The sequence below is a fragment of the Cervus canadensis genome, chromosome 18 (assembly GCF_019320065.1).
Source record: "Cervus canadensis isolate Bull #8, Minnesota chromosome 18, ASM1932006v1, whole genome shotgun sequence".
In the NCBI taxonomy this organism is placed as follows: Eukaryota; Metazoa; Chordata; class Mammalia; order Artiodactyla; family Cervidae; genus Cervus; species Cervus canadensis.
The window spans coordinates 42,258,543-42,285,825 of NC_057403.1; the positions used below are offsets into that span (position 1 = coordinate 42,258,543).

Consider the following 27,283-nt stretch of genomic DNA (forward strand, 5'->3'; position numbering starts at 1 on the left):
AGGCTGAGAAGGAATTTATCCCCCAGAGCTGGGGGCCTCTGAGCGAGGGGCTTCTCTTTGGGGATCTGTGCAACTGGGTTTGCAACTTTGTTCTGCAGAGACCCGGAAGTGGCTTGGGCCCTGGGGCTCCACAGATAATTGTTCCAACTTTAACAACAGGCTTTGGGATACAGTGAATGTCTGCAGAGGGCTTCCCAGATGGCGCTAGTGGTAAAGAACCCACCTGCCAATGCAGGAGACATAAGAGAAGAGGGTTCAATCCCTGGGTGGGGAAGATCCCCTGGAGGAGGGCATGGCAACCCAGCCCAGTATTCTTTTTTTTTTTTCCTAATTAATTAATTTAATTTGAGGATAATTACTTTACAATACTGTGATGGTTTTTGCCGTGCGTAACATGAATTGGCCACAGGGATACATATGTCCCCCGCCCCAGACCCAGTATTCTAGCCAGGAGAATCCCATGGACAGAGGGGCCTGGTGGGCTACGGCCCATAGGGTCACAAACAATCGGACACAACTGAAGCAACTTAGCATGCATGCATGCATGAGGGTCTGCAGAACTCTGTGGCAGGGAATTTATATCCAATTCCCTCACTTTCTTATTGTACATTGATTGAAGCAGTTCTTATTTAGCTCAAAGTCTGCAATACAGAGCATTTTTTAAAAAATAATCTTGTTTTTTTTGGGGGGGTATTTTTCCCCAAAATGAAGCCACTTTCCGTTGAGTAATTGAGACCCATCTTGCTTGTTTCCCCTCCAATGCTGGCCCCACCGCCACTCTCCCGGGAGCCCCAGAAGAACCAGTGGGGCAGCAGCCAGGGCTTCCCAAACCATGGCCTAATTCAGTGCTATTTGATATTCCTGCAAACCCAGGACCCACACGATGCACTGGGACAGTTTGTTTGGAGAACATATTTCCGCCCCTTTGTACTGCACGCCTGGGACCAAATGACATGCATGTCTTTTCTGCAAATCTGGAGTTTGCGAGCGAGCTGGAGGGAAGACAGCTTGAAACCACGTAGCCAGGCTAGTTTCTCTATCCATGAGATGGGCGCGTGGCTACATGGCCCCGCCACTTCAAAGGGTAGTTAAGAGATTGCCTGGGAAAATCTCCTTGTCAGGAATGCCAGCTTCAAGGAAGAGAAAAGCCTACGATTGTGATCTGAATGAATAGGGGTTTCTTTTCCCCCCATTACCAGCTCTCTGGAGGTGGCAGTTTGGGGCACTGATTGGCTCCATGATGTTATCAGGGCCTAAGGTCTAGCTCATCTTTCAATTTCCTCTTCATTCCTTGTTGACTTTGGATCTTGTGCAATTGCTTCCTAGTCTCCCAATGGCTGGTGACTCTCTCAAACTCACATCTGCATCCAAGGCAGAACGGAGTCAAGGCCAAGGCTTTATTTACTTATTTAAAATATGTATTTATTTATTTATCTGCCTGCCTGGGGCCTCAGTTGCATTCAAGTGGAATCCTGAAGGACAAGGAGGAGTGAGCTGGGGTGGTAATCCTTGGTGCACTCCCTCTGGATGCTGTAAGTGGGACTCTGATGGCCCACAACTGCCCTTTCTCCAAAGACTCATCAGCTGGAGGAGCCACTTCACCCAGAAATGCATATGAGATTCCATGTTCCCCTGCCCCTGTGATGGGGAAGACACCAGTCAATGACTGATGTGCAGGCACAAAAATCTAGACTCCTTGCTTTAAGAAGGAACAGCTCATACCATCACTCTCTAGAGCTCCCTGTGGATCAGGCTGAGGACTGACTTTTGCAGAATCCACAGCTTTGCCCAGTTTCTTCCCCTGCCTCTTCTTTCATCACTCTAAGGTTCTCCTGGGAATGAGTCCTCAAAAATCACTTGTATAAGTATCCCCACATCAGTCTGTTCCTAGGAGCTTATCCTGAGACATCAGATGGCCAACAGCTCCAGCGCCAAGGAACAGTTTATAGAAATCTTTTCAGTGACAAGAGAAAATAGGGGGAGGTCAGGAGAGCTGTAAGCCTCCATTCAGGGTGAGTGGCTGAGCCATGGAGTCAGGGCACAGGGTGATGCCCTAATGCTGCCATCCCCTGCTGAAAGGCCCAGAGTTTCTACCCCAGCTGTTCTCTGGACCTGGGTCTGGTGAGGTACCAGTTGTAACCAATTTGCTCCCTCTGTGTTATCTTTTCCAGGAGTACAAGCCAGCCCAGCTTTGAGAGATAGAGAGCAAGAAACCGATATCCAGGGGAAGCCAGAGGTATGCCTTGCTGGACTGTAATGCACTGAGTGTTTTGCAGGCCCTGTGGATCAATAGCAATGCATAATTGAGAGATGAAACACTGCCTGGTTACACAGCCATGAGCCTGAGAGATGCTGTGGGCCCTAGCCAGCCCCAGAGTCCTTCTGAGGCTTGCTGCCTGGTTTCAAGGCATCTCCCTCAATCCCTACCTTCTCCATACTCAGGTAGAACAGCCTCCATCTAGTGGAGGTGAAGCACATGCCAGATATGGGCAGTGTGGGATAGTGGTTAAAAATGCAGACTCCGGAGTCAGACTGTATCAGCTAGCCATTGCCACAATAATGCTGTGTAACAACAACAAAAAATGTTTTTGATAAAACCTCATGGCTTATAAAAATGGAAATTAATTTAGCTGATACCTCTCTTGGTAAGCTGAAACAGCACCACTGTTAGCTGGGTTTGCTGATGTATTTGTGGTTCATTCAGGAATTAGCTGATCTAGGCTGTGGAGCTGGAGTAGCTCTACTTTACCTAAAGATCTGTGAAATTTGTTCCACTTGTCTGTTTTCTTTCTTGGTCCAGTGAGCTAGCCAGAGAATGTTCTTACAAGCAAAGAAAATGGAAACACGAAACCTCTTATGGCCTAGACTTAAACTGGCACACTGTTACTTCTGTCTCATGATCTTGGCCTAAGAGAGTCACATGATTCAACCCAAAGGCAAGGATGGGGAAATACACTCCACCTTTTTTACTGAGAAGTACTGCAAAGTCATATGACCAAGGACAAAAAAAAAAAAAATAAGCACCAATAATGCAATTTATCCCAGACTGCTTCTTTGGAATTCTAGCTCTGCCACTTGCTAGCTACGTGAGATTGAGCAAGTCACTTAACTTCTCCGAGCCTCAGTTTTTCCATCTATAAAATAAAAATACTAACGGTAGCTTCCTTTGGGGTGGTTGGTAAATAATTGTTCTTAGCACCATAAAGTTCTGTAGTCAGGAGGAAACCATCCTTGGGGTAGAGCCAGTTCTGGGGTAGCAGAGAGGAGATAAGAAGGAATCTAATCCTTGAAATCATTGAACTGCTTGACTGAGTGACCAGAAGCTCCCTAACAGTAGATTTCTGTAAATGTATAAATTTTCTTACTGTTTAAACCAGGGTAGGTCACTTTTCCATTACTTGCAGCCAAAAGCTTCCCTTATGATGTAGATGTCTTAGTACATATGGATTGCTACAACAGAATACCATAGAATGGGAAGCTTATCGGCTTCCCTGGTGGTGCAGATGATAAAGAATCCACCTGCAGTGCCGGAGACCTGGGTTCAAGCCCTGGATTGGGAAGATGGCCTGGAAAAGGGAATGCCTACCCACTCCAGTATTCCTGGGCTTTTCTGGTGGCTCAGACAGTGAAGAATCTGCCTGCAATGCAGGAGCAACAGAAATTTATTTCTGACAGTTCTGGAGCCCAAGGAGTCCAAGATAAGGTGCCAGCAGGATCCAGGTCTGGTGAAGACCCTCTTCCTGGTTACAGACTGCCGGCTTCTCATCATGTCCTCATGCAGTGGATGTGGGGAGGAAGCTCTTACAGGTCTCTTTTACAAGGGCACTAATGCCATTCACGAGAGCTCCACCCTCATGACTAATCACCCCCTTAAAGCTCTGCCTTCTAATAGCTTGGGAGTTAGGTTTCAGTGTATGATTTGAGTGGGTGGGGAGGATACATTCGACCATAGCACTAGACCAGACTATTATTGTTTTACAATCTTTTTTCTTAATCCTTTATTCTTTTAGGAATGAATATCTCTTGAAATGAAATAATCAGCAATATTTTTAGTTTCACAAGTTTATTTTTCTTCCATTAAACTCAAGTTAAATATATTCAATAGCTTTTTTTAAGAAGTCTGAATGGTAGGAGCCCATTTGTATAATTTGTTTTTATCCATCTGTCCATCTTTCTATCAATCTACATATTGTTCATCATCATACATCTGAGTGAAACAGCAGGAGTAATATGCATTAGTGTGGAAATGGTGATTTCTTAGTAGTAAAATTTAGAATGATTTTCCTTTTTCTTTTCATTGTTCACCTTTTAAAATTTCTTGTTTCTTTTAAATGAACAGGAAACTTTTTATTTTAACTGAAACTAGAAGTTATTATATATTTTCTTTGTAATACCCAAGCTGCTGCTGAAGGCAGTGAAAGTGAAAATCGCTCAGTCGTCTCTGACTCTTTGCGATCCCGTGGACTATATAGTCCATGGAATTCTCCAAGCCAGAATACTGGAGTGGGTTGCCTTTCCCTTCTCCAGGGGATCTTCCCAACCCAGGGATCAAACCCAGGTCTCCCACATTGCAGGCAGATTCTTTACCAGCTAGGCCACAAGGGAAGCCCTAACAGCCATTAGCTGAGTGCCCAGTGTGATCTAGATGAGTCTCTTGCAAAGTAGACTAAAGGTTGCATAGCTCTAATCCAGCCTTCTTCCTCTTCCCTCCCTTCCGGCCAAGTTTACTTCCTCAAAGGTCTTTCATCACCATTATCTTATGGCCTCAAGACACACCTGTGAAATAGCAGGTCCCAAGTGTAATTGCTAACCCTATCTGACAGCAGGGTAAATTGTATCCAAAGAGGTTAAGTGGCTTGGCTAAAGCCCTCAGCCAGAATCCAGGTCTCCAGATTTCCAGCCTGGAGCCTCCCAAGTTAGGTCTATTAGGAAGTTTTTGATTCAAGCCTAAAGGTGCATCTTCACAGTTCAGGATTTGGCACATGGGTTCTTTGTCTTCTGCTGAAATCCCATTTGAGTTCAGCCTGATCTAAAACTGTCTAAATGAGACTTCCATTCTAATGCTCAGAGAGGCTTTTATGAATAACGATCAGCATTGGGGACATTTTTTTTTTTTAAGTTGCTAATATTAATTTTACAGAAATAAAATCTGATTGAATTCCTCCTGGCTTTCCCCATTAACTTAATGTTATGGACTTTTAACGGATGTTTTAATTAGACATTCCTAGTAATGGGAATAGGGCTCAATTTTCAAATGAGGGCCTAAGCTGCCAATATTCCCATTTGGACTTTTAATTAAGGTGAGAAAATATTAACCAATTACACCAGGTTATTGCCGGGGCTCTTTGTAGGATGGTGAGGGTCACAACAGAGCAGGCACTCAAGGACCTGAGGGTAAAGGAGGGTGAAAGTAGGGTTGGGACATCAAAGAAGGGCAAGCCAGTACCTTCGGAGAAGGGGATTCTGTGTCAGCTATTTCACCATGTGAAGATGCAGATGTGGAATCTGGCTCCAAGTACTTCCCTGCATTTCTCTCTGATTTTTTCTGAGGTTTGCGGAATACTCAGTTGGCAAATGTTATCAACTTGCTTTTGCTGTGTAACAAAACACCCCCAAATGTCATGGCTTTAAAAGCAACCTTTTATTATCTCACAATTCTGCATAACAGCAATTTGGACTGAGTTAACTGGGGATTTCTTCTGGTCTAGGCTGGATTTGGCTCATCCTGACCAGACTTGTTCATGTCTCTGTGGTCAACTAGTGGATCAGCTGGGGCTGGCTGGATGATGATGGTCTTGGTTGGGATAATGGGGGCCTCTCTCCTAGTAGGTGCTCATTCCCCGACAGGCTAGCCCAGATGGCAGGGTTTCAAGAGCTGCCAGAGCATAAGCTCCCATGCTCAAATGCTTTCCCAGTCTTTGCTTGAATCTCATGTGCCACTGTCTCATTTGGCCAAAGAAAGTCATGCAGAGAGGACAATCCAAGGATGAAGATTTTATAAGAAGCATAATTAAATTGGGACAATCCTGCAATTAACCCACCACAGCAGGTTAGGTGAAAAGCAGCTGAGACACTAAATCAGAAGTCCCAAATACAAGTGCCAGCAGAGCATGACACGAGAATGGATGAAGTAGGAGGCCCTGAGAGACCCTGGTGACCACACTCTGACTAAAGGGACTCTCCCCTGCTCAGCCCCAGTGATCATCATCAAGCAGGGACACAAGCCACCAGTGGCCGGAGAGTCTCTGTTCTCTACTGTAACCAGATGTCTATATTTTAGGAGACAGTCCTTCAGTTTTTGAAACTTGGAAAAAATTTTAAATGCTATACAGCTATTAGAGAAATGGGAAGAAAATTTAAACAGGAACTCTACAAAGGAGGACATCCAAATGGGCAATAAACATATGAAGTGGTGGTGGGTCTCATCAACCATCAAAGAAATACAAGTTAAACCCAGGATGAGGTATCGTTCACAGCATAATCTCAGATGCTGCTAGTTGGAGGGAAAGCTGGGACAAAAAGTTATTGAGAAGAGTTAAAGATATGCAAAGACTGTATGCAGAAATTCCACTCCCTGGCACATATTCAGAAGTGTGAGCCCCTATTCACCAGGTGATACGGTCAAGAATGAGCATGGCAGCATTGTACCAAAGAGAGCAACACTGGAAACAACCCAAATGTCCAACAATAATCGAACTGATAAATATATTGTTGTGTAGCAATACGATGGAGTACTATACAGCAGTGAACATGACCAAGATACCAAGATATGAAACAACATGGTTGAATCTCACAGATGTGATGCTGAGCAAAAGAAATAAGACACAAAAGAATGCATACTGTGGAGTCTCTTTCTAGAAAGTTCAAAAAAGTGTAAAACTAAATACTGTATTTACATAAGATAAAATAATTTTTAAAAGAGATAAAGCATCATGAAAAAGCCTAGACAGTGGTTATCTCTGGTGACAAAGGAAGGGTGGTGATTGGCGGAAGGCGTCTCGGGGGCTGTCAGTATTCTCTTTCCTGACGCGGGTGGTGGTTTCACAAGCTGGAAATCCCATTCTTGGAGCAGAGCAATTTTTCTGCTCCAAGTGGTCTTGCGTGGGGCCACTTGGTGTTATTCAGTGGGAGGCTGGGCTAGTTTGGAGGATCTAAGATGCCTTAAGTCACATTTTTTTTTTTTTGGAAAGACTGGGCTCATCTGGGCTCCTGTCCCTACCCCTGTGGTCTCTCCAGAAGAGTTGCTGGCATTCTCATATGGCTGCTTGGGGCTCCAAGAGTGAGCATACCCAAAGACAGGAGGTAGGAGCTGCTGGTCTTGGCAAGCTCAGGGCTGGAAACTAGCATTTCTACAGTGCTATCATCATTACAGCAGTCACAGTGCACCCAGGTCCAGGGAGAGGGAACGTGACCCCACCTCTTCATAGGACGATGTCAAAGAATCTTTGGCCACTTTTAATCTGCCATAATACAGCAGATTATTACATAATTATACACTATTATATAGCATATTATAGTATATTATGCATATAATATATGCATATATTATGCATATTATAGCATATTATACAGTATTATGTAGCAATAACACATTATTATTATTGCTATTATTATTGTGTATTAATTATTGTGGTGTTGGAACAGACTCTTGAGAGTCCCTTGGATTGCAAGGAGATCAAACCAGTCAATCCTAAAGGAAATCAGTCCTGAATATTCATTGGAAGGACTGATGTTGAAGCTGAAACTCCAATATTTTGGCCACCTGATGCAAAGAACTGACTCTTTGGAAAAGACCCTGATGTTAGGCAAGATTGAAGGCAGGAGGAGAAGGGGATGACAGAGGATGAGATGGTTGGATGGCATCACCAACTTGATGGACAGTAGTTTGAGCTAGCTCCGTGAGTTGGTGATGGACAGGGAAGCCTGATGTGCTGCAATCCATGGGGTCGCAAAGAGTTGGACACAACTGAGCGACTGAATGGACTGAATTATGATGATTATCCCCGTGTTAGAAGTTTGAGGAAGCAGCACCAGAACCAAGGTTTTCCTATTGCTCTTGTTGAAGAAGCAGCCTTGAAAACTGGCTTCCTTCTTCATCTGCGGTGGGAGTCCTGATTCCTACCTTGTGACTATCCCTCCTTGTGACTATCAGACGGAGGGAGATGAGCAGGTTTTTGGCAGACTTGTGACCCAGAGGCTGTAGGCCTTTTCTCTTCCCCGTTCCCTGGGCCCACACTTCCAGAGCTACCTTCTCCTCCCCCATCCCCACACCCCAGAGTTGGGGGCCCTGCCCTGCCCCAACTCTGTCTCCAGGGAAACAGAGTGTGAGTCCCTTGATGAGCCTGCCAAGAGGAGGCTGTGTGTGACTGGGCATCACATCCGTTCCCTATCCACACCAGGATTTGCCTCTCCACTTCCTATTTTATTTGTCAAAAGATTTTAATAGAGTGGTAGATTAATACAGAGGTGACAGGCCTGCCCTTTGGAGCTGAGCTATCAGGGTTCAAATTGTAGTTCTGCCATTTACTGACTGTGTGGCCTTGAGTAGGTCATTTAATGTCTCAATGCCTCACTCTGCTTGTCTGTCCAACGGGGATACTAATGATTATATATCCCTGGTGTGGGGCAAATATGAGGATGAAGTGAGCTATGGTAAAAAAGCACCAAGAACAGTACCTGCTCATAGTAAGGACTAGGTAAATGTTTACCCTTATTTTTATTATTGCAAAGGGAAAAAGTACCTAGTAAGAATTATCTAGAAGAGCATATGGTGAAAAGTCAGTCTGCCCACAATTGTGTATTTTCTGCAGTTCTCCCCAGAGGCAACCTCTACCAGTAGTTTCTCAGATACACTGCTAGAAATGTTCATCCCAGTGTGTGTGTGTGTGTATGTGTATATTTTTTAAATCATATATATATATATATGCATATACCACACACACATGCACATACATAAACACACATATATTATGCTGCAGAATACTGAATACTTTTTAGACAGTTGTTTACACTTTGTTTTCTTTTCTTAACTCGGAATCAAGAAGATGTTTACCAGCACTCTTCACTCAAGGATTAGAGCTCTAATGGTAGGAGTTCAGGATAGATAGCCTTGGTTCAGTCTTTACCCTTCTTTACCCTAAGGAAGGTACAAAATCCATGAGGAAAAAATCCTTTAGGAGGTACTCCCCAATGTACCAGTTAGGTAGTTCCTGACCCTGCTTATGGCTTTTAAAAGTTTTGTCTCAAGTTGACTGTGTAACCTTGGAAAGTCCCTTCTCTCTGGCCTCAGTTTTCCCATCTGTTAAATGGGTGCTGGACAGGTTAGCTCCAAACCCCTCTGGAGCAGGACATTCCAGGGTTTTAAGGGTACAAGAAGCCTCTGCTCTAGCCAGGACCCAGGGACTTTCAGGCGTCAGCCCTTTTCTGCAGCCAGAGAGTTGCCTGGCCTCGCTTCACACAGCCTCTGTGAAGGGGCTGGGGACGTGTGTCACTGAGGCGGGGAGAGTCGGGTAATGAGGCCAGAGCGGGAAGAAGGCAAATGTCCTGGGACCGCCTGAACCGAACCCAGGGCACCCGGAGACGCCAGGCGGGCGGCTTTGGTTTGTGTTGGATGCCTCACAGCCCGCCCGTGGTAACCGAACCGGCTTTTGTTTGTTTGTCTAAATAGGAAGACAGAGGCTTGGGGCTGCCTGGGATGGCTCCACAAACAGCCCCGCGGCCAGAGTGGGCGGCCGGGGGCTGAGCTGGGCAGCCAGAGGCCTCTGGGACTGAGGCGGGGAGGGTGCCTGGAGGCCAGGCCAACCAAGCCCCCGAGGGGAGAGTGTGACAGGCAGACAGGACCTGGAGAAGCAGGGTGGTCATGCTGCACTCCGCTCGGAGAAGAGGAGGACAGGACAGGAGACTCTGGACTAGCCCAGAGCTAGTGCTAGGCTGTGTTAGGCTGCCCTCCCTCCACCCTGGCTTTGCTCTGCAGCCTCTGACCTCATCCCCGGGGATGTAGACGGGGGGCCCAATGTCTGTGGCTTGCCTCCTCCCTGCCCGTCAAACACAAGTCAGTGTCAAATGGTCCATTGATCCCTCCCTTCTATTGCGGAGGGAGTGGTGGCTGGTTAATTAGGGCCTCCCCTGGTCAGCAGAGGGAGCGGAGGGGACCAGCTCACTCTGAGGCCAGGAGAGCTGGACAGCTATCCATGGGCCTCCTTGACCCTCGGGTCCCCGAGGCCTTACTTCCTCTCTATCTCAGGGTGGCCAGGCTCTGGATGGTGGTGATGGGGATGAGCGATAGTCCCAGATTCAGAATTAGAGGAATGTTTGTGTTTTTGTGTGTGTGAAAGAGAAGGAAATACTGATCTAGATTATACAGATTTGGTACAGGTACAGAGCTAAATGGGCTTACCCAGTGACTCAGCAGTAAAGAATCCACCTGCAATGCAGGAGACACAGGTTCAATCCCTGGGTCAGGAAGATCCCCTGGAGGAGGGCAAGGCAAGCCACTCCAGTATTCTTGCCTGGAGAATCCCATGGACAGAGGAGCTGGCAGACTATAGTCCATAGGGTTGCAAAGAGTCAGACATGACTGAAGTGACTGAGCATACACACATGTACACATAGAACTTTTGAAGGTGCCATTTTTATAGCTCAAATATGGTCCAATACTGTCAATTTCACGTGGTTCAACTTAACAGTTGTAGTGATAGGATATATAACACAGACATACAGATGTATACACATATACACAGATATATAAATATGTTGCTGTTGTTTAGTTGTTAAGTTGTGTCTGACTCTTTTGCAGGAGAGGGGAAATTACTTAAAGGAAATTGGGGTGCTCTTTCCAGCAGGAGGGTTCAAGGAAGCTGGGTGGTCAAAAAAAACTCATGTCCACCACACACTTGGAATATAATCACACAAATACATTTTCCTTGAAATAATATGGTCAAAACGTCAGGGAGCTTGGAGAGGCCCAGATATTAACCACCTACCCAAATGTCAGCTTTATAGAGATTTTATAATTTAACAGTTTTACAAGCTATATCTGATGATTTCTCCCACAGGTGGTTTTTCCTCTTATGTCCTTACTCAACTACTCCTCCCAAGCCCCACCACATGGGCCACCCCCAAATATCCAATTTCCCAACAGGCATGTTTCCTCTAGAAAGAATCAAGGTGACTTCAGACCCTGACAAGGAAGAAGGCTCAGGACAGAGACCCTGGGGCTCAAAGGTTTTGAAAAGGAAAATGGCGTCAAATCTCATCTGTCACCAAACAGGTGATCAGTGCAACTATGGGAGGCTCAGGATCTAGTTCTGCCTCTTTTCTTTCACTGATCTCCACTGGGCCCACCTGCAAGGAAGAGCTCTGATCTCAGTAACAGACCCTTCTCAGTCCCAATGCCCCATCTCCTGAAGTCAGCACCCTGATTTCCTGTTAGAGACTCACCCGTCTCCCTCAGAGGCATTGTTTGTGTGGGATGACAAACTCCTGAGCGATACTATGCTGTGTGGAAGCCACAGGCCAAGTTCAGTCCTTTCCTCTCCCTTCTGCTCCTGGTGGTCAGTGTAGGATCTAGGTGTGACCAGCCAGGTGCTCTCACGGGGACTTCATGGAAACAGTGACACAAGGCTGAAGACATGGATGGCTCGCATCTTGACCAGGTCATTCCTACTGTGACCCCATAGTTGTGCTGGCCTTGCCCAGGCTCCCCTACTATATCTCAAGCTGGGGATTCCTTCATGTTCTGCCCATGAATTTCCTAATGCTAATTGCTTTCTGTTGCTTACAAACCAAGGACCTAAACCAATCAGTGCTCTAAGGACCCTTTCAGTTCTGAAGTTGTGTGATAGAATGACCCTGACAGAGACCACTCTGGAACACAGAAAACTCACTTTCTCCTCCTTCCAGGTAGCACCACCAGGTTGATTTCCCAGCCTCCCTTGCAGTTAGGAGGGACCACGTGACTTAAGTTCTGGCCAATGGGATGTGAGCATCCTGTGATGTGCGTCACTTCCTGGCCCCGCCCACAAAACCTCAGTGCAATTTTCCACCCGGAGGACTCACGGGTGTTAAGAGACTGGCAGGGCCGCAAGATGGAAGGACCTCGTCCTCAGTCTGTGCCACTGTTTTGGCTTCACACGGGTGACAAATGGAGTGTCATGGTTTCAAGCCATAGAGACTTTGAGGTGGTGGTGTGAGCCCTAAGCATACATACAGTAATGTTCCAGGTAAACGGTGCCTTCAGGTTACCAATGGAGATACCTGGCAAAGGCAGGAAGTGACCACTAGCTGCTGCATCCCTTGTCGGCCAAAGTGGCAAGCTCCCCTGGACCGGGGGCCAGGCCACATCTCCTGTTACACAGAAGTGGCTTGATTCGGGAGAGGCAGCGTGAGGTGGATCATGGGGCTGCTCCTTTATGGCTCCGTCAAGTATAATCTCCAGTTACATGGAGAGTGAATTTCCATCCAGGGACCCAGGGATTTCGAAGTGACTTTCGGATGATCTGGAGCCTTCCCCTCTGAGTTCACTGGGTTGGGCTTCTTTTCCCAGAGAACTCTGGGAAGATCCTTCCCCGAGTAGAGAAGCAGATGTTGATTTGCATATATGCATGTTTCTGGCCTCTGATGAGATTAGGAGGTGCATATTTAATCAAAGCCTCCAGCGAGGCTGGGCCCTGGGAGGCAGACTCAAGGGGGGAGAGGAAATGTCACAGCAAAGAGGGTGTGGGCCTGGGAGAAAGCGATTCTCAGAGCTGAGCCTTGTTTATAAAATCAGAGAGGGTCTGGAGGGACTCTGTGGCTGGCAAACAGGACTGATGATGGAGGCAGTCTTGGAAGTGAGGTCACGTGCCCCAGCCCCTGTATAAACTGCCTGTAAACTTTTGAGGCTCAGTTGACCCTATAAAATGGAGAGTTGGGGTGATGCCGCTGGACCCACTAACCAAGGGGCCACAGATCCAAGTCCAGGGGTCAAGGGTTCTATCTTAGGGGGAAATGCCCTTTTCCCACCAGGATGTACAGCTTAGCTAGAGGCCCGTCTGGGGTTGGCATGGCCCTTTTGGTAAACAGGGATGCCTTGCTTGTTTTGGAGGAGGAGGTTTAGAAATGATCCTAGGGTGAAATCTGTGCTCCTTGAGGTGTCTAATTCTGAAAGTGGAATACCCTGAAGTCTTTATAAAGGATGAACTACATCTACATGTGTTCTTTGAACACATGAAGTATTTTGCCCCCTCAGAACCTTTGCATTGGCTAGTTCCCTCTGCCTGAAATGCTAGTGCCTTGTCATTTACTCCTCAATTCCATTCCTGCAGAAATTCCTGCAGAAATGTTACCTTTTTGAGTAGAGGTAACATCTGAGAAGGAAACCTGACCATCCTGGCTTCCCACACCATCCTGGTTTCAATTCTTCTCTGTGACTCTAGCCCCTATCCCAGGATTTCTTAGTTTTCGAACTGTTGATACTTTGCACTGGAGAGTTCTTCACTGGGGGAGGCTGTCCTTTGCATTTTAGAATGCATTTAGAATGTTTAGCAGCATTTCTTGGGTCTACTTATTAGACCCAGGAGCATCCACCTTCCAAAGGTTATGACTCCAAACATGCCTCCAAACATCATCAAATGTGTTCTGGGGGCAAAGTCTTCCCAGTTGAGAACCCTTAGTCTAACCTGTTTTCTTTTTCTTTGTAGGACTTGGCACTACCTGAAGTATATTTTATGTCTGTTTATCATCCATTTCTGCCACTAGAATGTGAGGTCTTCTTGAGCAAGGACCTGGTCTTGCCTTGTTCACCAGGGTGGCCCCAGTCTTAGAGTAGCACCTCACATGTCAAGGAGCCCAATGATTGCTTGTTGAATAAATAAGTGAGTGAGGGGGAAAAAAAAAGCACCTTCAGCGAGAGGGTGTGGTAGGATGCCTTTCATGTCTGTGTGCACACGTATAACAAGATGCAGAGAGCTGTGTTCTCATGGCAGCTAGTGCAAAAAGCCTTCCAGGGAGAGGCCAGTTTCTACCTGAATGACATCATTCTTTGCAAATCCGCTTTGAGCAAAACGCCCCTGTGACTTCTCAAGGTCAGCTCTCACCTGGGCTTGAAATTGCTCTGCAGGAGACCAATACAGGACCCTCTGCTGGTTCTGACCACATTCATAATAAAAACTACTGTGTGTGGACTGAAATGCAGAGATTCTGCAGGACCTCCATCCCACACCTCTCTGTCCCTCTTCTTTATTCTCCCCTTTGTGAACTCTGCCCCTGTCACACTGGCTACCTTGGTATTCCTGGAACACAGCATTCATATGTTGCCTCAGGGCCTTTGCACTTGCCACGGCCTCTCCTGGGAACACTCTTAAACTTCTTATGTGGATTATTTTAGTGGCTTGCATCCTTCCCAACTCCTTGAAATGTCTTCTCCAAAGTTGCCTCTTCCAGGAGTCCTTTCCTGATTGCCTTATTTACTGAATGCTATGTTCACTGTCTTCCCCAAGAGAGTGTCAGCTCCTCCAGGCAGGCAAACTTGGTGGTTTCATTCTCTGTTGCATCCCCAGCGCTTAGATTATTCCTTGGTATGTTCTTGGTCACATGTGCATGTGCACAGGTGTGACTTATTTAACACATCGGGGTGAAAAAAATGACTGGCACACAGGTGGCTATTAAGACTGGGTTCCCCAAGTCAGACCCTGAGCTGGAGTCAGGTGAAAGTGATGCCTCAGGAAGCATTTCTGGAAACAGTCCACAGGGAGTGGGGAAGTGGGACAGGGAAAGGAAGGAAGCCGAGAGAAGATGTGTATCAACAAAGTCGTAGAGAGGGGACCTGGAGCTGGAGATAGCGTGTCATTCATTTGCGTTGTCCTGCTTAAGGGTGGAGGGGATCAAAGCCTTTACAACCCACATCCACCACGGTGCTCTAGAAGGATGTCAATGTCCAGGCACTTCTGGCTTTCTGTGCATGCAGGTAAAGTGTGTTTCAGCAACTTGAGGGCTGAAAAAAAAAAAAAAAGCCTCGATTGCAATTGGAGCACTCCTGTAGCTAAAGAAATGACCTCGGAACTTCCCTGGTGATCCGGCTAAGAATTTGCATCCCAATGCAGTGGACACGGGTTCAATCCCTAGTCTGGGAACTAAGATCCCACATGCAAATAAGCCCATGTATCACAACTACTGAAACTGCACATCACAACAATAGATCCCACATGATGCCAAGAAGATCCTGGTGCAGCCAAATGAATAAAGAAATATTTAGAAATTAAAAAAAGAAACATTTAAAAACTTACATAAAAAAGACCTCATTTCATGCGACCACACCTTTGTCCCTTGCAACCCACAATTCATTTTATAGGGGACTTGGACCTGCCTGCAGAGTGTGACCTGGGCTCAATGAGTGGGCATGTACCATGAACCCACATCCCCGCTCCCTGAGGTTCAGGCAGAGTTGCTCCAGCTCTCGGCCAGCTTGTCTGCTTTGCATCCTGAGGTTGAGTCTGCAGAGACCCTGTTACGGGAACAGACCTCATTTTCATCTGCTTCCTCTGCTGCAACTCCAGTATATTTCTGCCTTCTCACCACCTTCCCCCACCTCCTCCACTCCTCACCTTTATAGAGGCTGTGCTTGGAATGTCCTCTTTGCCACTTTCTACCTTGAAATACATTTTCCTTCCCTCCTTTCTTTTCTTCTTTCCTTCCTTCCTTCTTTCGTTTCTTCCTATCAAACATCACTTCTGAAGTGAGTGAACCCACTCTGCCCCCAGCTTCCATCCTATGGGACTACTACTCTTGTTGGTTTTCCTGTTTGGGTGGCAGCAGGGGCTCTGTCTCTCTGTACCCCCAGTGCCTGCTAGATGCCTGGCTTCTAGGACATGCATGGCACATGCTTAATGAATGAACCCACCACCCAATGACCAAAAATGACAAGTGGAAGGAGAGACGCCACTTAAACCTGAGCCCTTCTCCAAGGCACCTTCTCCCACCCCATGTGGACCTGGGATCGAGCATTCAGAGGCTCCTCTGGCCTTTGAGGTAGCCACTGGGGACCCTTTTTCAGAGCCTGTCCTCCCTGGCACCCGTTTTCTGTTCTATTCCCCTCACCCCAGGTTCCCCCCTCCCCCACTTCCTCTTCCTCCCAGGGATCTGCCCTGGCCTTCCTCCCATCCCTAGGTCCTCAGTGACCTCCCCTACTTGATTTCCTGTGTCAGAAACTTTTGGAACCAGATCAGACTCCAGTGCCCCAAGAGTTAACCACCTCAAACGCGGTGCACACTGTTTACTGTCAAATGGATTTCTTGGGCCAGCCAGAGTGCTGGGGAGCCCGAGGCCGAGCTGGGTCGAGTAGAGGTTTATTTTTCTGCTGACTACTGTCTCCCAGTCGAGTATCTTTCCCAGGACAAATCTTCGGCCCCGTTTTCCCTGGCTCGCTCTCTCCCGGTATAAAAACAACTTTATCTCTAAAGAGCAAATAACACCCAGCGCTCATAACAGATGCCAAGAACTATTGCTGTTTTGATTTTTGAAAATAAAAATTCAACTGTGTTCAATAAAATTCAGAAGCCGCTTCCCTCTGTGGAAATTAAAGGAATCCAAGACGCTGGAGAAGCCACCGACCTTCCTAATTAAAGCTGCTGCAACGGCGGGAATCCGCTTCCTACAACCAGCTCGCTCTTGCTGAGCAGAGAACAAAGCCGACCCCCATCAATATTTCATTCTCTCTTTTCTTCCGCGATAACAATGCTGTGTGTTCTGAGTGCACCCCCCAAAAAAGACATGCAGAGCTATGTTAATTAGGGTTTAAATAATTGACGCCCCAGATCTCACTGTGTTTCCGGAAGTGTGCACGATGGGTTGTTGGCTCAGCTTATAATTGCATCTGTTCGCAGTCACAGCCTGTCTTTCTGTCTGTCTGTCCAATTTGGCAGGTACACTTAGGGAATGACTAGTAGTCCCAGTTTCGAGAAACTGCTTCCGTCCTGAAGTTCTGTGTGGTTTTTTGCTTTGGGTTGTAGATGAGAGACTTGGGGTCTCGGAGGAGGAGGGGAGCTCTGCACTCTCTCTTCTCTGGGCCAGTAGCCAGGCCACCCCCCGACCCTCCCCAGGCCTCTGACCCCAATCTGGGCACCCACTCTGGATGCCTGACATGCAGGAAAGTCATAGCAAACAGTCTTTCAGTGAAGGAAGGAAAGAAGGAGGGAAGGGAGGGAGGGAGGGTGAAAAGAAAGGGAGGATAAAGAGAAAGAGGAAGAAAGTATAAATGGATACATGGATAGGTGGATGGGTGGGAGCATGGATGGGTGGGTGAATGGAAGGGTGCATGGATGGGTGAGTGAATGGATGGATGAGCTTTTCCTGTGGACCCATAATGATTATCTCTCCTCCTAGTTGGGAAATTTAAAACAGGGTAGGCAGTCTATCTGTCGGTCCTTATGGGCAGACAGCAACTTAATATCTTGTTCTATAAACTTGATGAAAGGAGCTGTGGTATGGTGGTTAAGAGCATGAACTCTGGGTCAGATTATCAAGGTTTGAATGTTCTTGCTTCTCTGTGTATCAGTTCCCTCATCTGTAAAATGAGGATAATAATAGTACCTACCTCATGGGGTTAGCTGTGTTTATGTCAAGCATTTATAAACTCCTATCCTAATTGTTCATTACAAAGGGTTGAATTCTAGGCAGTGCAGCAAAGCAAACAGGATAGAGGAGAGACTTCTAGGGGGACTTCAGGGGCTTCAGTACACAAAGGCATAAAGACAACCAAGGGATAGAGCTTCGGGGGGTGGAGAGAGAACTGAGGCTGCTAGCTGCTGTGCTGGAGACATGTCTGTTGCGGCTGTTGTTACTGGTTAGTTGCTCAGTCGTGCCTGACTCTTTGCCACCCCATGAATTGTAGCCCGCCAGGCTCCTCTGTCCATGGAATTCTCCAGACAAGAATACTGGAGTGGGTTGTTATTTCCTTCTCTAGGGGATCTTCCCGATCCAGGGATCAAACCCGCGTCTTCTTCATTGCAGGCAGATTCTTTGCCTCTGAGCCACCTGATATTTAGCAAGGCTCTTTTGACTGCCCGGAAGGACTGGCAGTGGCCCCCTTCATGGATGGCTATTCTTTGTGGGGCTCAGCACTCATTCCCTCTTCTTTGGGTAACTGTTCTCTTTTGAAGACATGCCCAATGCTACCCATCTCTATGTGGTCCTTGTTGGGTTAACACAAATCTCAAGCCGAGTCCCATGACCCCAGATGGGAACTAAAGGGGGAAAGTTTCTTTCTGTGCACTGAGGTTCCGAAACCGCCACTGACTGTCACCTTGTCATCCCCGGGGAGAGCGTTCCAGAGAGTGGGGCTGGAACAGCGTACAGCAGGGCTGAGACAGAAAGGCCCTGTTCTTAATTGCGTTCCACTCTCCCGAAGCTCAGACTTTTCTCGCACTACTGAAGACGTGCCCACTTGCCTTCCTTTCGCCTGCCCAGCCCTGGCTCTGGCCAAGCCTCCCTGGGTCCATCTCACACATCTGCTGGGACCAGTGTGACTATTCTCCAGGAATGTGGCCTTCCTTGGCCCCTTGAAATGTCCATTAAACATTCATCTTTGGGCCAGAGCAGCAGACGGAGGATAAGGAAACACGGTACCTGGGTCTGAGATGTGCAATAGCCACTCTTCCCTCTCCTGGGCTGGCAGCTGTCTCCTAACTGGTCTCATGGCCTCAGCATCGCCCCCTTCAATCTCCCCCCTACCCAGGGGCCAGGAGGTCTCCTGAAGGTTCAGTCTGAGCATGTAATTTCCTCCAGGATGAAGTCCCAATGTCTGGGTATGACCTCTGAAGCCCCTCCCATTAGGCTTTGCTATGCCCTCTTTTCACTTCCTTCTCTTCTCCTTTTTTTAAAATTTTTATTGGAGTATAGTTGCCTTACAATGTTGTGTCTACTGTACCGCTAAGTGAGTCCACTATGCATGTACATATATTCCCTATTTTTGGATTTCCTTCCCATTTAGGTCACCACGGAGCACTGAATAGAGTTCCCTGTGCTATACAGCAGGTTCTCATTAGTTATCTATTTTACACATAATATCAATAGTGTATATGTGTCAACTCCAATCTCCCAATTCATCCCACCTCCCTTTTCCCCTTGGTATCCACACCTTTGTTCTCTACATCTGTGTCTCTATTTTTGCTTTGTAAATAAAATCAGCTATACCTTTTTCTCTTTTTCCCGATTCCACATGTATGCATTAATATTTATTTTTCTCTTTCTGACTTACTTCACTTGGTATGACAGTCTCTAGGTCCATCCATGTCTCTACAGATGACTCAATTTCATTCCTCTTTATGGAATGGATAAAGACTATGTGGTACATACATACAATGGAATATTACCTCTTCTTAGTCTACTGGCTACCAGCCGAAATGCTGAACTCCGGCCTTTGGACTTACTGCTCCATGCATCTGAAATCCATTTCTCCTCCCCTTCCCTTCTTTCTTCCCATCTCCTCCTCCCCTTCCTCCTCCCTCTCCCCTCCCCTTGCCCCACCCCGGAACCTTCCTGACTCCTCCATGACTCCTTGGCCAGGTCTCCACTGGAATACCCCCGGCCTCCTGGTTCATCCCTGTGCTGGCCCCACACCTTCTAGGCTGGAGTTATCTGTCACCCCCACCAGACTCTGAGAACCACAAGAGCCATGTATTAATTTTCTATCACCGCTTTAAAAGTTACCATAAACTCAGCAGCTTACACTTGTTACCTCATTGTTGCCCTGGGTCAGGAGACCCAGCATGGCCTAGCGGGTCCTCTGCCCAGGGTCTCACAAGTCTGCATTCAAGATGTCAGGCAAGTTCCATGATGCTGTGATTGTTGGCGGGACTCAGATGCTTGAAGCTGCGGCTCTGAAGTCCTTTCTCACTGGCTGTCAGCTAGGGTTTGGGGGGTGCTCGGGAGATGCTCTCAGCTTCAAGAGGTCACCTATAGCTCCTTGTCACATGGCCTTTTGGTACCCCTTCCCAACCCTGGCCGCTTACTTCTTCAAAGCTGGAGGAGAAATCCTTCCTCTTCAAGAAGGGCCCAGTTGGGACCTACCTGGTGATCCAGCAGCTAAGACTCTGAGCTTCCAATGCAGGGATCCCTAGTTCAAGCCAACATATAGTGGCGCTGGTGGTCAAGAACCCACCTGCCAATGCAGGAGACACAGGTTCGATCCCCGGGTCAGGAAGATCGCCTGGAGGAGGGCATGGCAACCCACTCCAGTATTCTTGCCTGAAAAGCCCCATGGCCAAGAGGAGCCTGGCGTGCTACAGTCCATAGGGTCACAAACAGTTGGACATGGCTGAAGCAACTGAGCACACACACAGACACACACACTCATATATATATATATATACTTTATATATAAAATATATATACTATTAATTAAAAGAAGAGCCCAGTCACTCTTTTAAAGACTTTTCACCTGATTCAGTCAGGTCTGCCCAGGATAATCTCCCTTTTGATTAACTCAAAATTAACTAAAATCCACTGATTTGAGACTTTAATTATATCTGAAAAAAAAAAAAAATTCCTTTCACCTTCCCTGTAGAGTGTAACCCAATCACGGAGTGAAATCCCATTGTATTCTCAAGGCTGTACATACTCCAGGGGCAGTTTTTGCAGACCACATGTTCGCAGGGGGCAGGAATCCTGGCCGTCATCCTAGAATTCTGTCTCCTACATGGGGGAACTTGGCTCCCTTATCAACACCATGTGTCTAGGCCCTGGCACATGGCAGGTGCCCATAACCCTCTTTGAGCATATGAATGAATGAATGAATCAAATGGCTGTGAGGCTCAGACCTTCCTTTTTGGAAAAGAGGTTGGGGTACAGATTAGCCTGGAAGATGACCCTGACTCACCACATAATCCACTCCTTTGAAGAGACCTTCAGTTGCCCCTTGTCCTGGCACAGACCAGGCTGGACACATGAAGACAATCCCGGGCATTCCTCAGTGATGGGCTGGTGGAGGTCACTTGAGTGTAGGCTCCCCTGGAACAGAAACTCGGCTTCCCCAGTGACCCCAGGTCACCCCAGGGTGAGAAGAGGCCTCCGTTTTCTCCGGAACCGGCTTCCTTGTTTCTCTGTGCTCCCACTTTGGCACACATGGCGTCCGGCTAGAGTCAGTGAAGGATCCCAGGGGACACCTTGACTTTGGGCAGGAATCAGGGATAGACATTGTGTGCAGTGAGCTGCGAAGAGTCGCTCGCTGAGAGGCCCGTGACATCCTTTATTTATTTGCATTGAAATATTTATCGAGATGTGAGGCATCTATAATAGATTTGTCAGCCACTCGGGCAGGCCTGCTGGGGGAGAAATCTGGGTGGCCTCTCTCTTAGGCATCACTATATTCATGCAATGAATAACTCACCTGGAAAACATTTCCTGGGGACCCACTGCAGATCAGGCACGTGTGTGATGGAATCAGATTTAGTCACTGCCCTTGCGGAGGCCCAGGAGATGAAGATGGGGTAGGGGAGAAACTCACGTCTACTGAAGGCTTGTTGTGTGCTAGGTGTTTTGTACATGTCATCTCAGTTGATTTTTACAGCGGCCCCTTGATGTAGGTGCATAATTACGTCTCCTGTAGAGATGAAGAAAGTGAGGTTCAGAGAGGTTAAGTAACTTACCGAAGGTCACACAGTCTTGCTTAATCTAAATTCAAGGTCTTTCTGCCACATCATGTATCCTGAGACCTGAACTGAAAGCTCTTCATAAATTTCAATGACTGAGGGAAGCAGAGGGTGGGGTGTAAGGATACCAGACGTGGGGTGGAGCATGGGTTGGGGGGATGTGGGGACCAAACCCCCGCTGAGAAGCTAATGATAGGAAAATCATTATGCTCCTCATTGGCTGAGCCCCCTCTCTGCCAGCCCCCATTCAAAGCAGCTTACTTCATTCTGCCCTCCCAACAACACTTTGAGTGAGTGAAAGTCGCTCACTCGTGTCCGACTCTTTGAGACCCCATGGACTATACAGTCCATGGAATTCTCTAGGCCAGAATACTGGAGTGGGTAGCTTTTTCTTTCTCCAGGGGATCTTCCCAACCCAGGAATCAAACCCAGGTCTCCTGCATTGCAGGTGGATTCTTTACCAGCTGAGCCACAAGGGAAGTCCCAAAAACCCTTTAGGGTAGATAGTATAGCCTTCATTTTATGAGTGAGAATGTGAGGCTCAAATTGGAGAAGCAGCTTGCCCCAGCTCACCAGGTACCATGTGGCTGAGCTGGGATTTGAAGCCAGGGTTCTGCTTCCGGGAGCATCTGGGAAATTGTTCACAGCAGCAGCAAGGCATCTTGGGTCCTGATTGGGACCAGGCTGCTGCTCAGAGGCCGTCATGCGCATTGGCTCATCCTGTCTTTACAAGCACCACTGCCAGTCTTGATTGTCAATAGCCTCAATTTATAGAGGGGCAATTAAACCGCAGCTGGGTAAGTCCGTCACACAGCCAGGAAGGGACAGAGCTCAGAGTAGAGTCCAGGCAGTTTGGAGCCCACAGCCCATCTGTTTCATCCTTGTAACTTACTGCCTTACTGCAAAGTACCAGGGGCTTGGCAGTGGCCCGTAGACCAGGGTGAGTACCCCTAGGCAGGGGAGAGGACTTCCCTATAGGCTGGGCCCAGGATACACAGGCCCAGCTCCTGTGCTTCCTGGGGTCCCTGCACCTCTGAGCTACTGGCTTCCTGGGATTCTGCTGTTTTTACCCTGCCTATTCCCTGGTATCCCATCATTTCTGCCTTGCCCTTGACTTTTTTGTAGGCCTCCAGTGTGGGACTCAGCAGGGCCCCAGAAAGATCTTTCCTGGTCCTTCCAGGCTCCTCCTCCTCAGCCAATACCAAATCCCCATCCTTTAGTGCTGCTTCTCTGGACAGAGTCTGGTGGACAGTGGTCTGGATAAATATGTCACTCAGGGGCAAACAAGCGCAGACACAGCTGCAAAAGGCTGAGAGGAGAAATAACACAGGCTTAGGGACTTCCCCGGTGGTCCAGTGGTTAAGTGGCTCCTTTTAAAATTGGATTTCCCGTGTTTTTATTATTAAGTTTTGAGAGTTCTCTACATATTCTGAATACAAGTCCTTTATCAGAGTTATGATTTGCAAATACTTTCTCACAGACTGTGGCTTGCCTTTTCGTTCTCTAAACAGTACCTTTCAAAAAGCAGAAGTCCTTAATTTTTTAAAAGTTTTTTTGATGTGGATCTTTTTTAAGGTCTTTATTGAATTTGTTTTTATTGTATATTTGCTATTATTTGTAAAATATTTTTTGTTATTGTTTTATTATCTTTTGTTTTCTTGGCCATGAAGCATGTGGGATTTTAGCTCTCTGACCAGGGATTGAACTCATGCCCCTTGCATTAGAAATCAAAGTCTTAACCACTGGACTTCCAGTGAAGTTCCCAGAAGTCCTTAATTTTGATGATGCCCAATTGATCAACTTTGATCTTTTATGGAACATGTTTTTGATACCTTTTCTAAGAAATGTATGACCTCAGCGAAGGTCACAAAGTCTTTTTTCCTTTTCTTCTATAATTTTAAGTTTTACATTTTAGGTCTATGATCCATTTTGAAGTCTGTGATTAATTTTTATATTTAGGGAGAAGTATGGATTGAAACTCATTTGTTTGCATATAATATCCAATTATTTTTCATCATCTATTAAAAATTTGCCCTTTTCTCATTGATTTCTCTTTGCATCTTTGTTGAAAATTGGTTGTCCATATATGTGTGGATCTATTTGTACACTCTCTGTTCTGTTCCATTGATCTTTTTGTCTATCTTAACATCAATACCACACTGTATTGATTACTATATTGATTACTTGATGTCAGAGAGTGTTAGTCTTCCAACTTTGATCTTCATTTTCAAAAGTATTTTGGCTATCCCAGGTCCTTTGTATTTCTATATGAATTTCAAAATCAGCTTGTCCATTTCCACAAAGATATTTTCCTTCTGATTGAAATTTCATGAAATCATCAGATCAATTTGGGAAGAATTCTTATCTTAACTATATTGGCTTGTCCAATGCATGAACATGATACATCTCTCTATTTAATTGGATCTTTTAATGCCTTTCATTACCATTTAGTAGTTTTGGGGGCACAGATCTTGCATATATTTGTCAGATTTATTCTTAAGAATTTCATATTTTCCAGTACATGGTATATTTTATTCAAATTTTCAATTATTCAGTCAGAGAATACAGAAATATAACTCCTGTTGATATAGTGGTTTTGAAAGTTGCAACCTTATTCCCTTTGTTTGTTAATTCTGGAAGTGCTTTTGTAGATGCTATCAGATTTTCTACATAGAAATCATGTCATCCATGAACAAAGACAGTTTTATTTTTTCCTTTCTGATATGGGTGTTTTTAAGTTGGTTTTCTTGCCTTATCACACTGGCTAGACCTTCTAGAACAGTGTTAAATAGAAATGGGCAGAGTGGACATGCTTGTCTTGTTCTTGATCTTAGAGGCAATCAATGTTTCACCATTAAGTTCGATGTTAGTTGTGGGTTTTTGTACATTCCTTTATCAAATAAAGGTAGTTTCCTTCTATTCATAGTTTGCTGCAACTTTTTAAAAATCAAGAACCAATATTGGATTTTCTTGAATGCCTTAAATGTATCTATTGAAATATTCATATATACATATATATATTTAAGTTTGTTAATATAGTGGATCGCACAGAGTGACTCTCAAATGTTAAACCAAACTTGGGTAAACTCTACTGGGTCATAATGTAATATCTTTTATAAATTGCTAAAATGTTGTTTAGAATTTTGCCTCTATATTCAACAGAGATATTGGTTTGTAGTTTTCAGGTAATATCCCTGTCTGGTTTTAGTGTAAGGGTAATGCTGGCTTATGAAAGTGGGGAAATAGTTCATCCTCTTCTTCTTTTTTTTTTTTTTTAATTTTTTATTAGTTGGAGGCTAATTACTTCACAACATTTCAGTGGGTTTTGTCATACATTGATATGAATCAGCCATAGATTTACACGTATTCCCCATCCCGATCCCCCCTCCCACCTCCCTCTCCACCCGATTCCTCTGGGTCTTCCCAGTGCACCAGGCCCGAGCACTTGTCTCATGCATCCCACCTGGGCTGGTGATCTGTTTCACCATAGATAGTATACATGCTGTTCTTTTGAAACATCCCACCCTCACCTTCTCCCACAGAGTTCAAAAGTCTGTTCTGTATTTTTGTGTCTCTTTTTCTGTTTTGCATATAGGGTTATCGTTACCATCTTTCTAAATTCCATATATATGTGTTACTATGCTGTAATGTTCTTTATTCTTTCTGGCTTACTTCACTCTGTATAATGGGCTCCAGTTTCATCCATCTCAAATTAGGACTGGTTCAAATTGAATTCTTTTTAAACAGCTGAGTAATAATTGCCATGGTGTATATGACCACAGCTTTCCTTATCCATTCATCTGCTGATGGGACCCATCTAGGTTGCTTCCATGTACCTGGCTATTTATAAAACGTCCCTGCGATGAAACATTGGGGTGCACGTGTCTCTTTCAGATCTGGTTTCCTTGGTGGTGTATGCCCAGAAGTGGGATTGCTGGGTCATATGGCAGTTCTATTTCCAATTTTTTAAGAAATCTCCACACTGTTTTCCATAGTGGCTGTACTAGTTTGCATTCCCACCAACAGTGTAAGAGGGTTCCCTTTTCTCCACACCCTCTCCAGCATTATTGCTTGTAGACTTTTGGATAGCAGCCATCCTGACTGGTGTGTAATGGTACCTCATTGTGGTTTTGATTTGCATTTCTCTAATAATGAGTGATGTTGAGCATCTTTTTCAAGTGTTTGTTAGCCATCTGTATGTCTTCCTTTTGGAGAAATGTCCCTGTTTAGTTTTTGGCCCATTTTTGATCGGGTCATTTATTTTTTCTGGAATTGAGCTGCAGGAGTTGCTTGTATATTTTTGAGATTAATCCTTTGTCTGTTTCTTCATTTGCTATTATTTTCTCCCAATCTGAGGGCTGTCTTTTCACCTTACTTATAGTTTCCTTTGTAGTGCAAAAGCGTTTAAGTTTCATTAGGTCCCATTTGTTTAGTTTTGCTTTCATTTCCAATATTCTGGGAGGTGGGTCATAGAGGATCTTGCTGTGATTTATGTCGGAGAGTGGTTTGCCTATGTTCTCCTCTAGGAGTTTTATAGTTTCTGGTCTGACATTTAGATCTTTAATCCATTTTGAGTTTATTTTTGTGTATGGTGTTAGAAAGTGTTCTAGTTTCATTCTTTTACAAGTGGTTGACCAGTTTTCCCAGCACCACTTGTTAAAAAGAGGTTGTCTTTTTTCCATTGTATATCCTTGCCTCCTTTGTCAAAGATAGGTGTCCATTAGGCTCGTGGTTTATCTCTGGGCTTTCTAATTCTGTTCCATTGGTCTACTACCTATTTCTGTCTTTGTCCAGTACCGACTGTCTTGATGATGTGGCTTTGTAGTAGATGTCTGAAAGCTCAGGCAAGGTTGATTCTCCAGTTCCATTCTTCTTTACTTCAGTCACTGGCTATTCGAGGTTTTTATATTTCATACAATTGTGAAATTCTTATGGTACTAGTTTCTGTGAAATACCTGTTGGTAGCTTGATAGGGATCTGAATGTTGGAGAGGACAAATCTATATGATTTGACTTTTGGGTAGAATAGCCATTGACAAAATTTGAATTTACTCCAATCCCATGAATCACATATGCCTCTCCATCTCTTGTGTTCTTCGTGTGATTTCTATTGATCAAGTGGTTTTAATAGTTTTTACATGTATTAGGCGTATTTTGTTTTTTAGCTATGATTTTCTCTAAGTTTTGTAACTCTTTTTGTTGCATGTGGTGAATGGTTTGTTCACATTAATCTCTATCTGTTTTTTCATTGTGTATATGGAATGCAAGGAATTCTGTGTGTTAATTTTTATATTTCCTGCATTTAGTATATTCTATTGATTAGTTTCTAGAGTTCTGGAGAGTCGTTGGTTATTCTAATATAAGGATCATGTCATCTGCAAACAGCGAGAGTTTCACTTCTTCGTTTCCTATCTGGATTCCTTTTACTTCTTTTTCTGCTCTGATTGCTGTGGCCAAAACTTCCAACACTATGTTGAATAGTAGTGGTGAGAGTGGGCACCCTTGTCTTGTTCCTGATTTCAGGGGAAATGCTTTCAATTTTTCACCATTGAAGGTGATGCTTGCTGTGGGTTTGTCATATATAGCTTTTATTATGTTGAGGTATGTTCCTTCTATTCCTGCTTTCTGGAGAGTTTTAATCATAAATGAGTGTTGAATTTT

General features: G+C 45.5%; 1 long non-coding RNA gene across 1 annotated transcript in view; it reads left to right on the forward strand.

Annotated features, from left to right (window-relative positions):
* LOC122421719 overlaps window positions 1-27,283 on the forward strand; it is a 53,764-nt gene that overhangs the window by 17,215 nt on the left and 9,266 nt on the right. The window contains exon 4 of the long non-coding RNA XR_006263572.1: window positions 2,172-2,236. This is a non-coding gene — a long non-coding RNA (uncharacterized LOC122421719). The remainder of the gene's footprint in view (window positions 1-2,171; window positions 2,237-27,283) is intronic.